Below are 11961 nucleotides of genomic sequence, written 5' to 3' on the forward strand. Positions count from 1 at the left end.
TGTAGACTGTAGGACTGCAGATGGATGGGTTGGGGAACAGGTAGTGGTCTGCAAAAAAAGTTCTGTATTCTCACAGAGCATTCTGCTTGTTGCATATGTACCATAGCACTGCTTAATATCCAATAATGTTGTCTTGTTTTATTCTGTTCTTAAACTTTAATTCCAGACAAACAATTTGTTTAACGTCTATATATAGCTCTCAGAAATGACTACAACCATGCAAAACACAAAAAGCCACCTTTTTGTGGCTACCACTCAACAATTTGCATCAGTTCCTATGGGACTGAAGAGCTTTCAATAGGTCCATTTTTAATGAAGTAGTCAGTGGGAAACGCAGCTTCTCTTGCAGGAGGGAAAACCCTATAATAGTAACCTGCTCAGTTACTGGAAATGTGATGTATTTATGACAGGTGGTATAGAAGTGCTTGGTGTACACCCTTATTTCTTCTGCAAGCATGACTAAACACATAGGAAATAAAAAGAAATGCCCATGCATCTACTACTGCCTTTGAGAGTCACCTGGCTACTATTCATCAGTTGGTTACTACACATTTTTCCACAGTGAACTCCAACCAAACAAAGAAAACATCCCAAGAAACACCCACCAGAAGGGCTCTTTGTTCTGACTGCACCTGTCTGCTCCCTATTGCTAGGGCTTCAGCAGGACTGCGGTGACAAGGGGAAGAGGTGGCAAAGGAGAACATTTCTTCTGTTTTCATATTCCCGCATTCACCTGCCTTTGGCATGACAAGACTTATGTTCAGCATTTCTGCAAATTGAGCAGCATGTTTCTCAGCTGTACTCCTTCCTGCTTCTTGCTGCCATGAGGCAGAATTCAGTTTGAAAACACTTCCCAGTTCTTAAATGGAAAGGTAAAATGGTAAAAATAGAGTACAGATTGTTTTGTTTGTTTGATTTTTAATGGAGATAAACTGGAGCACAGTTTGTTTGTTTTGGCTTTGTGGGTTTTGAGGTTTTTTTCAGTGGAATACTCCTAGGCTTGTTTTCTGTGAGGGTGAATAACTGCCTGTCCTGAAACAGATGCCCTCAGTTCTCAAAGAGATGACTTCAGAGTTTATCCTTGAAATAGATGATTTTAGCGTATTCAATAAAGCTAATCCGTTTCCCAGGTATGTAACGTAGAGAGAAAACAGAGCTGGTGGAAAAGTGATGAGGGAAAGATTTTTTTCCCTCTAATGATTATATAGAACAGTTAAGCATGTTCCTAAACGTAGATTAAGATCCACAAGCAGCAAGCAAATTGATAAAAGCAAAAAAAAAAAAACACAAAAAAACACCCAAAAAAACCCAAAAAACCCCCCCAAAAAAAAAAAAAAAAAAAAAGAAGAAAAGAAAGAAAAAAAATTTAAAAAATCCTAAAGACTGTTTTTAGTTCCTCCCAGGGAAAAATTGTACTCTAACACATAGTAATCGTGTGGTATCTGGTAAAGAGAATGAAATCCCAGCTAACTTCAGCTCAGGCTCTGCAACAGCAAATAATATGGGACAGGACACCCTTCCTCTCCCAGTTCTGCAATAACAGCAGCATGTTGATTTTGGCTCTGTGACTGTTACAAGATTTTTCACACTGGACTTGGGCATAGCATGTCCTGGGCTAAAAGCAGAATTTACCTTTTTGCCTTTGGTATGGTAAATCTACAAATATGAAACTCTGCCCTGTTTTTCCTCCCTTTCCTCTTCCGCTCTAGGATCAGCAGAAACCTTGTTACTGACTTGCCAGAAAGCAAGTGAGCTCTATGTACAGACACAAGGATTTGCACCAAAGCATCCGCTTGATATCAGTTTGTAAATTAATAGAACTTTACAAAGATTCATCTAAAAGAATGCTGGTTTAGAAAAGTCTATGACATGAGACCCTGAGTAACTGTCCATTGTGGCAAGAAAAAAAATTGTTTTGCAATATTTCATTGTAAGTTTTATGTGGAGAATCAAATTTATCACTAGCATAAGTGTGTATGAGTTCACTGTCTTTAACGCAGTGGCATCTATTCAGGTTATCAGCTGATTTGGGAGCCTGAAGTCAGAAATCAAAACCTGGGTATGCAGCTGACTGAAGCAATCCTGCTCTCAAAAGCTGAACTTGTGTAGCTCTCATTTATAGTAAGAAAGAGATCAGCGCTTAGGTGTTAATAGATATTTCTTCTATTTAGGAATCCAAATATCTTCAAAGTTTGGTTTGGTCCCTTATTGAAAGAGCTACAAAGCTCCCTTCAAAATAGATAAAACTATTTCTTCAAGTCTTTTCAGATGCAGAACTCTAACCGGTATGTTTTCGTCTTCAGACTCCAATATCAGATTCACAGATGAAGCTACCATAATGCTTTGGAAAAAGAATCAAATGTTGTAATCTTAAGCTAATTAATAATCAACACAAAAAAAAAAAAAGTCTATATTGATTTTGTTTTGAATAAGGCACCATCTAACTGACCATTTTCACACAAAAATTTAGGATTTTAAGCAAGTTAGCATTTGTCCAGGCTACCATCGGTAGCCCAAAGAAAATTTGCATGTGGCTGATTTGCGTCCTTGCTACTCTCTCTACAGTATAACTTGTACTATGTCTTAAGAATATATCATATGTGCCCTGTGAATCACTGAGGTGTTCCTCCATTTATACCTGGTGTCATCTGCAATCAGAAGTGGGTTTGGGACCTCTTAGGATTCTGGGTGTATGTAGGAAGGAGTCACTGCGAGGTCAAGATTTTCTTATCTTTCAGAATACAGCAAATTAATTATTTGCAAGTCCTGGCTTATTATTTCATCTCCCGTTTTACAATGCAAATTCAAAACTGAACCTCCTTGTCAAGAAAATGAATGCTTAGCATTTATACAGTGTTTTATCAATTCAAAGAAATGTGTAAGCATGTCAGTCCTACAGACCCTGCTCTCTTAGGATATTAAAGATCACAAGATTGGGCCATCAATATGATTCAGTGGAATGACTTAATCCAAAGACTAGGTATTTTGTTTTCTTCTTTGTTTCCCAAACTATGTGTGTACCAATTTCTCTGGACAGCATGTGCTTCACACTCAGCGCAATGGGACCTCACTTTTGGCATGGAAATTAAATCACAAATTTTAACATTTGTGGAGCCCCTTTGGGCTTACACCAGCACACCTAAAGTTAGAGTTGTCCTTCCATCTACAGACAGCTCTTCTGGTGTTGCAAGAAGTTCATAAACACACATCATGTCCAACTGCATGTTTCCTGACTACTTGTAGGTGTAGCCTTGATGAGCAGATAGAAAGGTCCCTGAAAGGACACTTATATCTTATGTGCACCCTACAGGGGCAGGTACACATTTCACAAAGCCTCAGAGCAGAAAATACAAGCACTCATGAAGTCTGAAATAGGGGGAGAAACCTTCTACAGGGAACCCAGTATTTTGCAGGTGTGTTTGGAAATATAAAAAGAGAGGGGAACACGTGTTCCTCAGCATCAGCAGCTCTGGGTTAACTGCGATAAAGCAAACAAGCAGAGAAGCAAACCCCAGCCTTGCTTCCACAGTCACCGCTGGGAAAGGGCTGATTTTGCAACTCCCTGCTTGTGCAAGCAACCCCATGGAAGGAAAAGGGACCACTAGCACAGGTCATTGGAGCACCTGCCTCTAACCAAGTGCTCCTGTGTAAGCACATCTCTTCTTTGTGGTCTTTGACATGTCTTATTGCTCCTCATCACATAGGCTGCAGTTTTAGCAAACTAAAAATCCAACAACCAAAACCATAAAATCTCAACCCACTTTACCACCTAAACTGAAGCAAAGCTCCTACATTGGGTTCTAGATTCAATCACCCATGATGTACAAAGAGAAGTTTAATAAATAAATTAATAAAACAAAACCAGGCTGCAGCCTGAAAAACACAGTACAGCTGAACACCTACACCTCTTAACATACATGACAGGAGAATTTGCACATTAACAATAGGTTTGGAGTGATAAGTATGGGTCAGCAGTCTTTTTGATTTTAAGCTGGGACTTGTATTTACCTGCAGAATGATAATACAGCTTCATTTCTAATTGTACCAGACAATCTTGACCTAGTAGAACCAAGCCTCTTGCATCCACTGAAGTCGATGAGTTTGAACCAACAACCATGAGAGGAGACAAATAAAGACGCCCTCGCAAAAGTATTTAACATTTTGTTTCCTTTTAAGCAAAAGACCTTTCTTTTTTTTTTTTTTTTTTAAATGGACTTTTAACTTCACATACAAATGTGCTATATATGGCTGAATACACACCAGGAAGGTTGTTAAACACAGGTGAAAGGTAGTATGTATTGCACAACCAGTGGAAATGCTTGAAGAAAACTGCTAGAATCCTACAAACTAATTTTAATTAAAAGCATCCAATATCTCAGCAAGCGGCTGATAATTAGCTTCATTATTGTAATTTAATATGCTAGACTTCACAATCTCTGTGAATGACTCTACTTTAGAACCATTTTAATTCTATTTTTAATTTCCGCCTCATCACACAGCTCAATGTAAATAATAACTACAGGGATGAGAGGTGGTCCTTTCTGAAAACTAAAACCTGAGAGTCACAATAAGCACTTCAGTGTCCTTCCATTTCTGTTTTAAGAAAAACCCTCCAGGTATTTTAAAGGACTGCATTAAAACAATAAAAAAAAGGTTAAAACTAAGTGGATCAATTTTTCTCCCTCTACACTAATTCCATATACAGCATTTGATACAAAGTCTCAGGAGATGTTTAGTTTATTCAGTTGTTTCTATATTCCTGCCTGGTGTAAATTCTGGTTAACTGCACGGATTGACAATACAATTATGAGCATACAGTGAAATTTCAATGGAGAGCTCCTGTCTGCAAAATGAAGGAAGCACTGTAATTCAACACACAAGATTAAGAACTCTGCTAACAGTGCAGATGTGAAACATTTATATGTCTGGCATATGTAAAATTAGTTTCTATGTTAGTGAACAATTGTGAGGGTGTAAGAAAAGTTGTCTCAAAAGATCCTATGTAATTCTCAGTCCTTTGGGAGTTCTTTTTCAAAGCACTGACAAATGACAAAAAGTGCATCTTTTATGCACGTGTACATTTTCCATATGCATTCTTCTTAGTATTCTACTGTGTTTGAGCTATATTCATGTAAAAATTAATTTTTAAAGGATATAAGAAAGAACCTGTTCTTTTATTGACTTTGTGTGTAAATTACTGTACTTGATATCATTGCAAACATGAAAAGGTTCTTCCTTCAAGTTTTTGAATTGCAACCAGAGTCATTACAAACTGTTTGCACAAGATGAGAAAAATATGAACGTAATTTTCCTAATTAAGGCCACGTTTTATTAACTCATTAAACTCTGTCACCTTTATTCACTAAAAATCAAGCAGAAAAGTGGAATAAATTCACCATGACAAAGAAAATGCACACATTTCCATCTTATAAATAAACTGACTAAAACAAGGTGAGGTGTGTAAATTAAGGCACTCAATCTGAGAACACAGCACATTCTCAAGTGGCCAAATTGAGCTCTTTCAGGGCTCTCATTTGTGAGAAGGCAAGCAGCAGATGCAAAACTGTACTTTTTGTATCCATATAGAGATGATTTTAAAAGCATAGGATGCACAGCATATCCAAATATGCAATAGAAAAACCATAAAAGGATCCCTCTATATCTAGAATTGTTATTGCAGAGTATCCCCAACAATATGTCAGTAGTTAATTCATCCAAATTATAAGAGGTTTCAATAACCCGGCTTTATGATCACAGAATTGCTTCCTAATTTCCCTTCAAACTGTTCAGGCTCTTACAGAGTATTAAAGGACATTATCAACCTGAATAAGCATATTAGAGAACTGTGTGATTTTTTTTTTTTTTTTTTTTGCCTTGATAAAGTTAAAAATAACTCCTAAAAACTTACTATAATTGAAATGAATTAACAAGTTTCTCCACACTACATGTCTCAGTTAACTTACTCTGTTTTTGCAAATATTTTGGACCCAACCCACTACGGACAATTCCAGCTTTATATTGCAATTGCTCCGCTGTTCTCAGTGAGTTGATACAAACGGAAAAATCAAGCAATGCAATGAGGGATCAGATCTATCTTACAGAGCAAGTTTCTCTTTTACTGAGAAAGCTAGAGCAACAGGGATCGCAAGAAGAAATGTAAATCTTCCACATGAAATACACTTCAAAATAAGCTAAAGAAATGAACAGTTCCCAAAGCTTAAAAGAAATTGTGCCAATTTCAGTGTGACTGCTCTTCAAAAACTGCAGTTGGAATGGCCTTTTGGGGCATTTATACAAGCAGCATGAATGCATCGCGCAGGTCCCAAACCTGTACTCTCCTATCCCCATGAATCTGTAGTGGCACAAATAAGGCTAAGAACATGCACGTATCTTTTCAGGACTAGAACCTACCTTTGCAGTCACTCCACTGTGTTGGTAGTGACTGTCTCAGTGCAAAAAAACCTGCAAAACTCCCTGCAATCTCTTCCAGTTCACCAGCTTAAAGCCTGGAGGAAGGTGTGTCTTGGAGAAGGGTGAAGCAGAAGATGTTGGGCTTCTAATAACAAAGCATCAGAACATACCCTCAGGAGCTAACATAATTCTTTTTAACTTTAGGGAGCAAACAACACTCTTGTTGGCTCCAAGTTGTTGTTACGCTTATGTATAAATTACAGATATAGGGACAACAACCCTCAGCTGACCTTAAAAGCAGGTCAGCTTCCCAGCTGAAGTTGGTCCTTTTTACTGAATAGTCACTAGGGCAATAAAACTCCCGCAGCTACTTTGGACGAATGGAAGGCATTTAAAGTAGCCTCCTGTTTAAAAATTACTACAAAGCTGACAAGACAGAGGCTGCCTATCTTGCCCCAGATGGAATTCACACTCATCTCTAAATGCTATTCCCCTCCAGTGGGAGTCAAAAAATAATCTTTGGATTACAGAAAAAAATACCAGTGAGGAACAGGTCTTTCCCCTTTTAACTTTTGCATTAAGTTGCAAGCATTTAAAAACTCTTCCCAAAGCATCGTAATCCCAGAAAAACTGAATGAGAGCCCTTACCTTCTGTTCCTCAACTGACACAATGTACTCCCAGTATCCTGAAGGTAAGCAGCAACTGCATTTAACCCAGCGGCGTTTGTCCAGCAGCGCAGCCTCCTACTCTCCCTTGCTTATTTTTTGAGTGAGGAAGGATTCTGAGAGGAAGTAAATAATTCCCAAACCTTTCTTTCTGTGTGATTTCATATTTCCTAGAAAAGTGGGGTTTGTTGACCGGGAGGGGAATGCCAGGGGAGCCCACTACAATGCCAGCAGCGCATCCCACCGTACACTCATAAGGATGACAACTTTTTCCAAATTGCTACACTACATTTTACTACTTTACTATATTTTCTTTGGTCTAATTCAATTACTTTTAATAATAGTAGAAAGTAATGACTGGTCAAAATGTAATCAAATACATATGTGAATCTTGACTGAAAAACAATAAAATTCACTATGGACCCAGCTCTTCTCGCACATAAAACAGGAGGAAAAGAAAAAAAATCCCACAGGTCTTCAGTGGAAGTTTTTCCTGACAAAGAGCCACACAATTAGGCTATGATCCATGATTTTTGATATCCTCTGGACTTTTTAAGTAACCGTTGCCAAAAATGATCTGCCAGAACAGCATACAATTCATTATGCCCTGTTGCTGAAATACAGACTGGACCCATTTCCTTGTTTTCTGCAAGACTGTGATGTTAGTGTAAGAAGTACGTAAGCTCAAATAAAATATATCTGGAAATGTTTTTGGCTACATTTTGGAGTTATCCAATTTTAATGATGAGAAACAAGTTTTGCATTGTTTTAAAACTCTGTGGATTGATTCTTCGCTTACATTTCTTCATTGCTATGCAGTGGAAGTGGCAGGCAGACTAAGTTTTTGTTATTAAGGTCCACAAAGGAAAGCAAAAACGCCACGGTAACACCGAGATGGAGACTATTGCTTTTTTCTTTTTAATTGTAAAATGCATGTAACACAAGTGACGGAAGTGTCATTCATGTGTATATAAGAAAACGTGTAACCAGACCATTCCCAGAGTGAGCACTGACAGCCAGGAGCCAAGGTGGAAAGTCACAGGTGTATGACAAGCTTGCCTCTCCACTGCAACTCTTGAGTATGGGACCTACTGAAAATACACCAACTCACTTTGCTTGCTTAGAGTTGAGTAGCCACCCTGAGAAATACTCAGCTGGTATAAATGATGCACACAGGATCAGCATCTAAGCTTCTCCAGCTACTGCAAGCATGACAAGCAAAAGACAGGAGTCCCGTGCCCTGTCTTCCCGTTGTTACGTTGGGACAGAGAGATTAGTGATTCCTCTTTAATTACTGGGGTCCACCAGTCCTTCCTGACTGAATTAGGACAGTCAGTTCAATTTCATATTATGCCTTTGCATTCCTGTCACTTCTCCTGGAAGCTGTACACAGGTACAGGTGTCAGTGTAGGTTTGAAATCCTGGCTCCTATGTCCAACATTGGACTTCCATTGACTTCAGGCTAGTCAGTCTTCTCGTTTGGTGGATAAACCTGTCTTCTTCCTTGGCTTCTTATATTAAATTTATCTTATCATTAGGGATATAATTTCTATTTTTATTTTTTTAATAAATTAGCAGTATATCAAGTTCTAATTTTAGGCAACTTTACTCAAAAAAGGAAAAAAAAAAGCACATGGATAGTCACCAATATTAATATTTGTGAGAAAATCTTTAAGGTTGGAAGCAAATCTGGAAAAAACAGAAACATGAACTAAGAAAAGTGCAGAGCTCTGCAGTATTTTGGGCACTTTCCCCCACCCCAGTTCTGCTAAGGACAGCTATCATTTTAAGTGTCCTTGGTCTTGCTCGACGCTTAGTTTCTCATGTCCACACGCAGCAGTTTCAAAGACTTTCATAAAGCAACAAAGCATACAGCCATCAAACTAAAACTTCATAGAGCTTTGCTAAGGATTTAGGTATCTTGAGGGAGTGGGGGCTAATGGCAGTCTAAGCAGCATATCCTATATTTTTTTTAATTCACTTTTAAAACAAACATTTATGAGCTAAAATCAAAGCATAGCACATCAACACTAGAAAGAAACTTCTGCATGCAAGTGATGACACCTTTTGGAAAAGAGACATAGTATGAACTCCTGCATGCTACTGTTATATTAACTCATGAAGAAGAACACCAAGAGTTTACACGGGAACATGAAAAAACCCATTCTCACTTTTCTGACTGACAATTTCCCTCATTACAGAACAGAAAAAAAAAAAAAGCAAATTTACCTAAGGGCAAAAATTTGGTTTGGAAAATTCAGAACTAACTACATTTTCATATAAGAAAGCCATCCCTTCCTTCATTTCACTAAGACTGAACACCTTAAATTCTGCAATTCACTAGCAAGGCAAGAGAGCAGTGCCAAAAGCCACTGAGAACGTGCCCCAGCTCAGCTGATTCAGAGGAAGCCTAAGTATTTGGAAGGAACTTCAGCACTTACTTCTAAATGCAATATATTAATGTGCTTTTTCTTTGCATGATTTCAATGATCATTTATAATGTTTAACAGAGAGTCATACTGCATGGTGCTCCGGTATGTATGGGAGTTGCAATTGATGTGAGCAGTCAACTGAAGCTAACAGAGCACGTCTTTTAAAGGATTTGGCCCTTACAATGCATTACAGCTTCCAATTTTAAACGTAGGCAAATGGGTTGTTAGGGTGAATGCAACAAATACAGGCAGGATTAGATACCTGGCTTATTTCATTTGGGTGGGTTTTGGACAGCTGGACAGTAAAGGCATAGGGATGTAACCTTGGTAGCATATAACTATCGAAAAGAAAAATACCTAGCCAGGAAGCTCTCATTCTAACTTCTGGTCCCCACACAAAGTCCTTTGGAAGCACTACTTGCATTTATATGTGTGAGCAGACCCAGTGCAAGGGGTAAAAAAAAGACAAAAAGAAAGACAGACAAAAACTAAAAAGAAACAACATTATGTTCAATAACTCACATAGTTTAAGCCAGTGGCCATACCAGTCTAAAAATTCTTGCATTTCACAAAACATCCCTTTTTTGAGATAATTTGCAATCATAAACTACAATTATTTTGTGACACAGTATTATTAACTTTTAACAATCTTGGAAGCAGAATGCTTTGCACAACCGTCTGGCAGCATTACCATACCTTCTAGACCAAGGCAGAAAAGTAATCCAAGAAGTAATCAAGTTTCTTGAAGCACAGAATTAAAAGTTTCCTTAGAATTGACTGCTGCAGTGGGAAGTTGTTTCTTCACACGCACCGTTTCTAACTACACGCATCTTCTTTAGAAACGACTACACAGCGAAACATCCCTTCACAGAGAGGGTAACTTGGCGGAGCCGGGTGAAAGAAAACCTCCAGCTGTGACAGGCTGTGTCGCAAGGAGGAAAACTTCTGGTGGCCCCGCTATTCGGAAGTCAGCAACTTCTCCTCTTAACGCCGTTCCCCTTAAGCGCGCAAGGGCTGCTAATTTTGCAAGTTCCTAATGGCTTTTACAACCTCCGTACCTGCCTCCCCGCTGCAAATTCCAGGCGCAAACAATTCGAACTGGGCTTTGAATGAGCCGAGGTGCTGTAGTTGACTTGAGGAGGCGAGAACGACCGGCCCGCACCCGCTCCTGCGTGAGGGCAACGCTCCCACCGCCCCGCCGCATCCCTCCCCTTCGAATCAATGAACACCCCTTCCCGGCCGGCCCCTGACGGCTGCTGATCTCTGACATTTCAAGGGAGAGCTCCAGAACTCCTGGATCACATCCCAGCAGCGGCGCAATGTTTTCAAACTAAAAAAAAAAAAAAAAAAAAAAAAAAGACTAAAAATATAAAAACCCGAACAAACAAAAAGCAGGTGGGACAGGGAGGAAGGGAACAAGGGATGGGATGACCTGCCTGTTGGGCTCCGCAGACTCCCGCTTTACGTTCCTGGCAACTTCTCCCCTGCAGCGCCGGCTCCGCGCAGCACCCCCTCACCCCCCCCCGCCGCAGCCACTCGGGGCTGACCCCTCGCCTGCCCCTGGGGGCTGGGGCAGGTGCCCGCCCGGGACCCCTCCGCCCTGCGGTACCTGCTACACCGGGCCCGGGGCGGGCGGCAGCTGTGGCGGCGCGGCTCGGCGCCGCTCCATGTGCCGGCGCTGCCCCGCGGGCGGCGGCTCCGCACCCGGTCCCTCCCTCGCTGCTCGCTGCTCCCTCCCGCGCGCCGCGGAGGAGTTCTACCTGGAGAGGTACTCTACCGGGGCCGCCGCCGAGCTGCATCGGGCTGCAGGTGCGGGAGAGGGGCCGCGCTCCGTGCCGTCCCACCGGGCGCTCCCGGGTCCCTGCTCCGGCAGTGCCGGGGCTTGGAAGTCTCCCAGCACGGCAGGCAGCACTCAGACACTGCAATACAGCTGGATGTGCACTGCTGTCAGGTGCAGACATCCACCTGTGAGGCCTTAGAGCTGAAGTTAAAGGGGTCAGGTCATCCTTCATCCATCACAGCTGGTCATTCTCATCCCACGCAAAACGTGTCCTGCACTTTTTAGGCACTTGGATTGAACACTTGTATGATCAGAACCGAGGTGACTTACTTCAAATCGGTGGCAGAGGCAGTCACTGAAACCCAGTTCTGCTGCTTCAGTCCAGAGGGCACGGTGAACCTGATAGAAATCACTCGTATGCTTAAGAATCAAGCACATACACACTCTGTGGAGGATCAGGATCTCATTTTCGCTGTGCCTCAGTTCCTCATCTGCAAGATGAGGATAATAATACTTCCTTTCTCACATCCTATCTTAATCTGTGCTCTCATATTAGAAAAAAATTAGGTGTAATTTTATTCATGTGATTAATCTCATTGACTTAAAAAGGACAATTCAGAGGTGCAAAGTTAAGCAAGCATGTAAACCTTGGAAAACCCTTTGGAACAAAAA

At 40.6% G+C, this 11961-nt stretch overlaps 1 protein-coding gene across 10 annotated transcripts in view; it reads right to left on the reverse strand.

Annotated features, from left to right (window-relative positions):
- The window catches only part of IKZF1 (IKAROS family zinc finger 1), a 66539-nt gene extending 54815 nt beyond the window's left edge, over positions 1-11724 (reverse strand). For 4 of the 10 annotated variants that reach the window (XM_030480774.1, XM_030480705.1, XM_030480753.1 and 1 more), the window contains exon 1: positions 1-459. This exon is cut by the window's left edge and continues 1083 nt beyond it. The gene's annotated coding sequence lies outside the window, so the exon portion shown is untranslated. The other 6 variants (XM_030480764.1, XM_030480708.1, XM_030480744.1 and 3 more) reach the window with 5 other exon arrangements.
- Between the last annotated feature and the right edge of the window lie 237 nt (positions 11725-11961).

Source organism: Strigops habroptila, chromosome 1, assembly GCF_004027225.2.
Source record: "Strigops habroptila isolate Jane chromosome 1, bStrHab1.2.pri, whole genome shotgun sequence".
NCBI lineage: Eukaryota > Metazoa > Chordata > Aves > Psittaciformes > Psittacidae > Strigops > Strigops habroptila.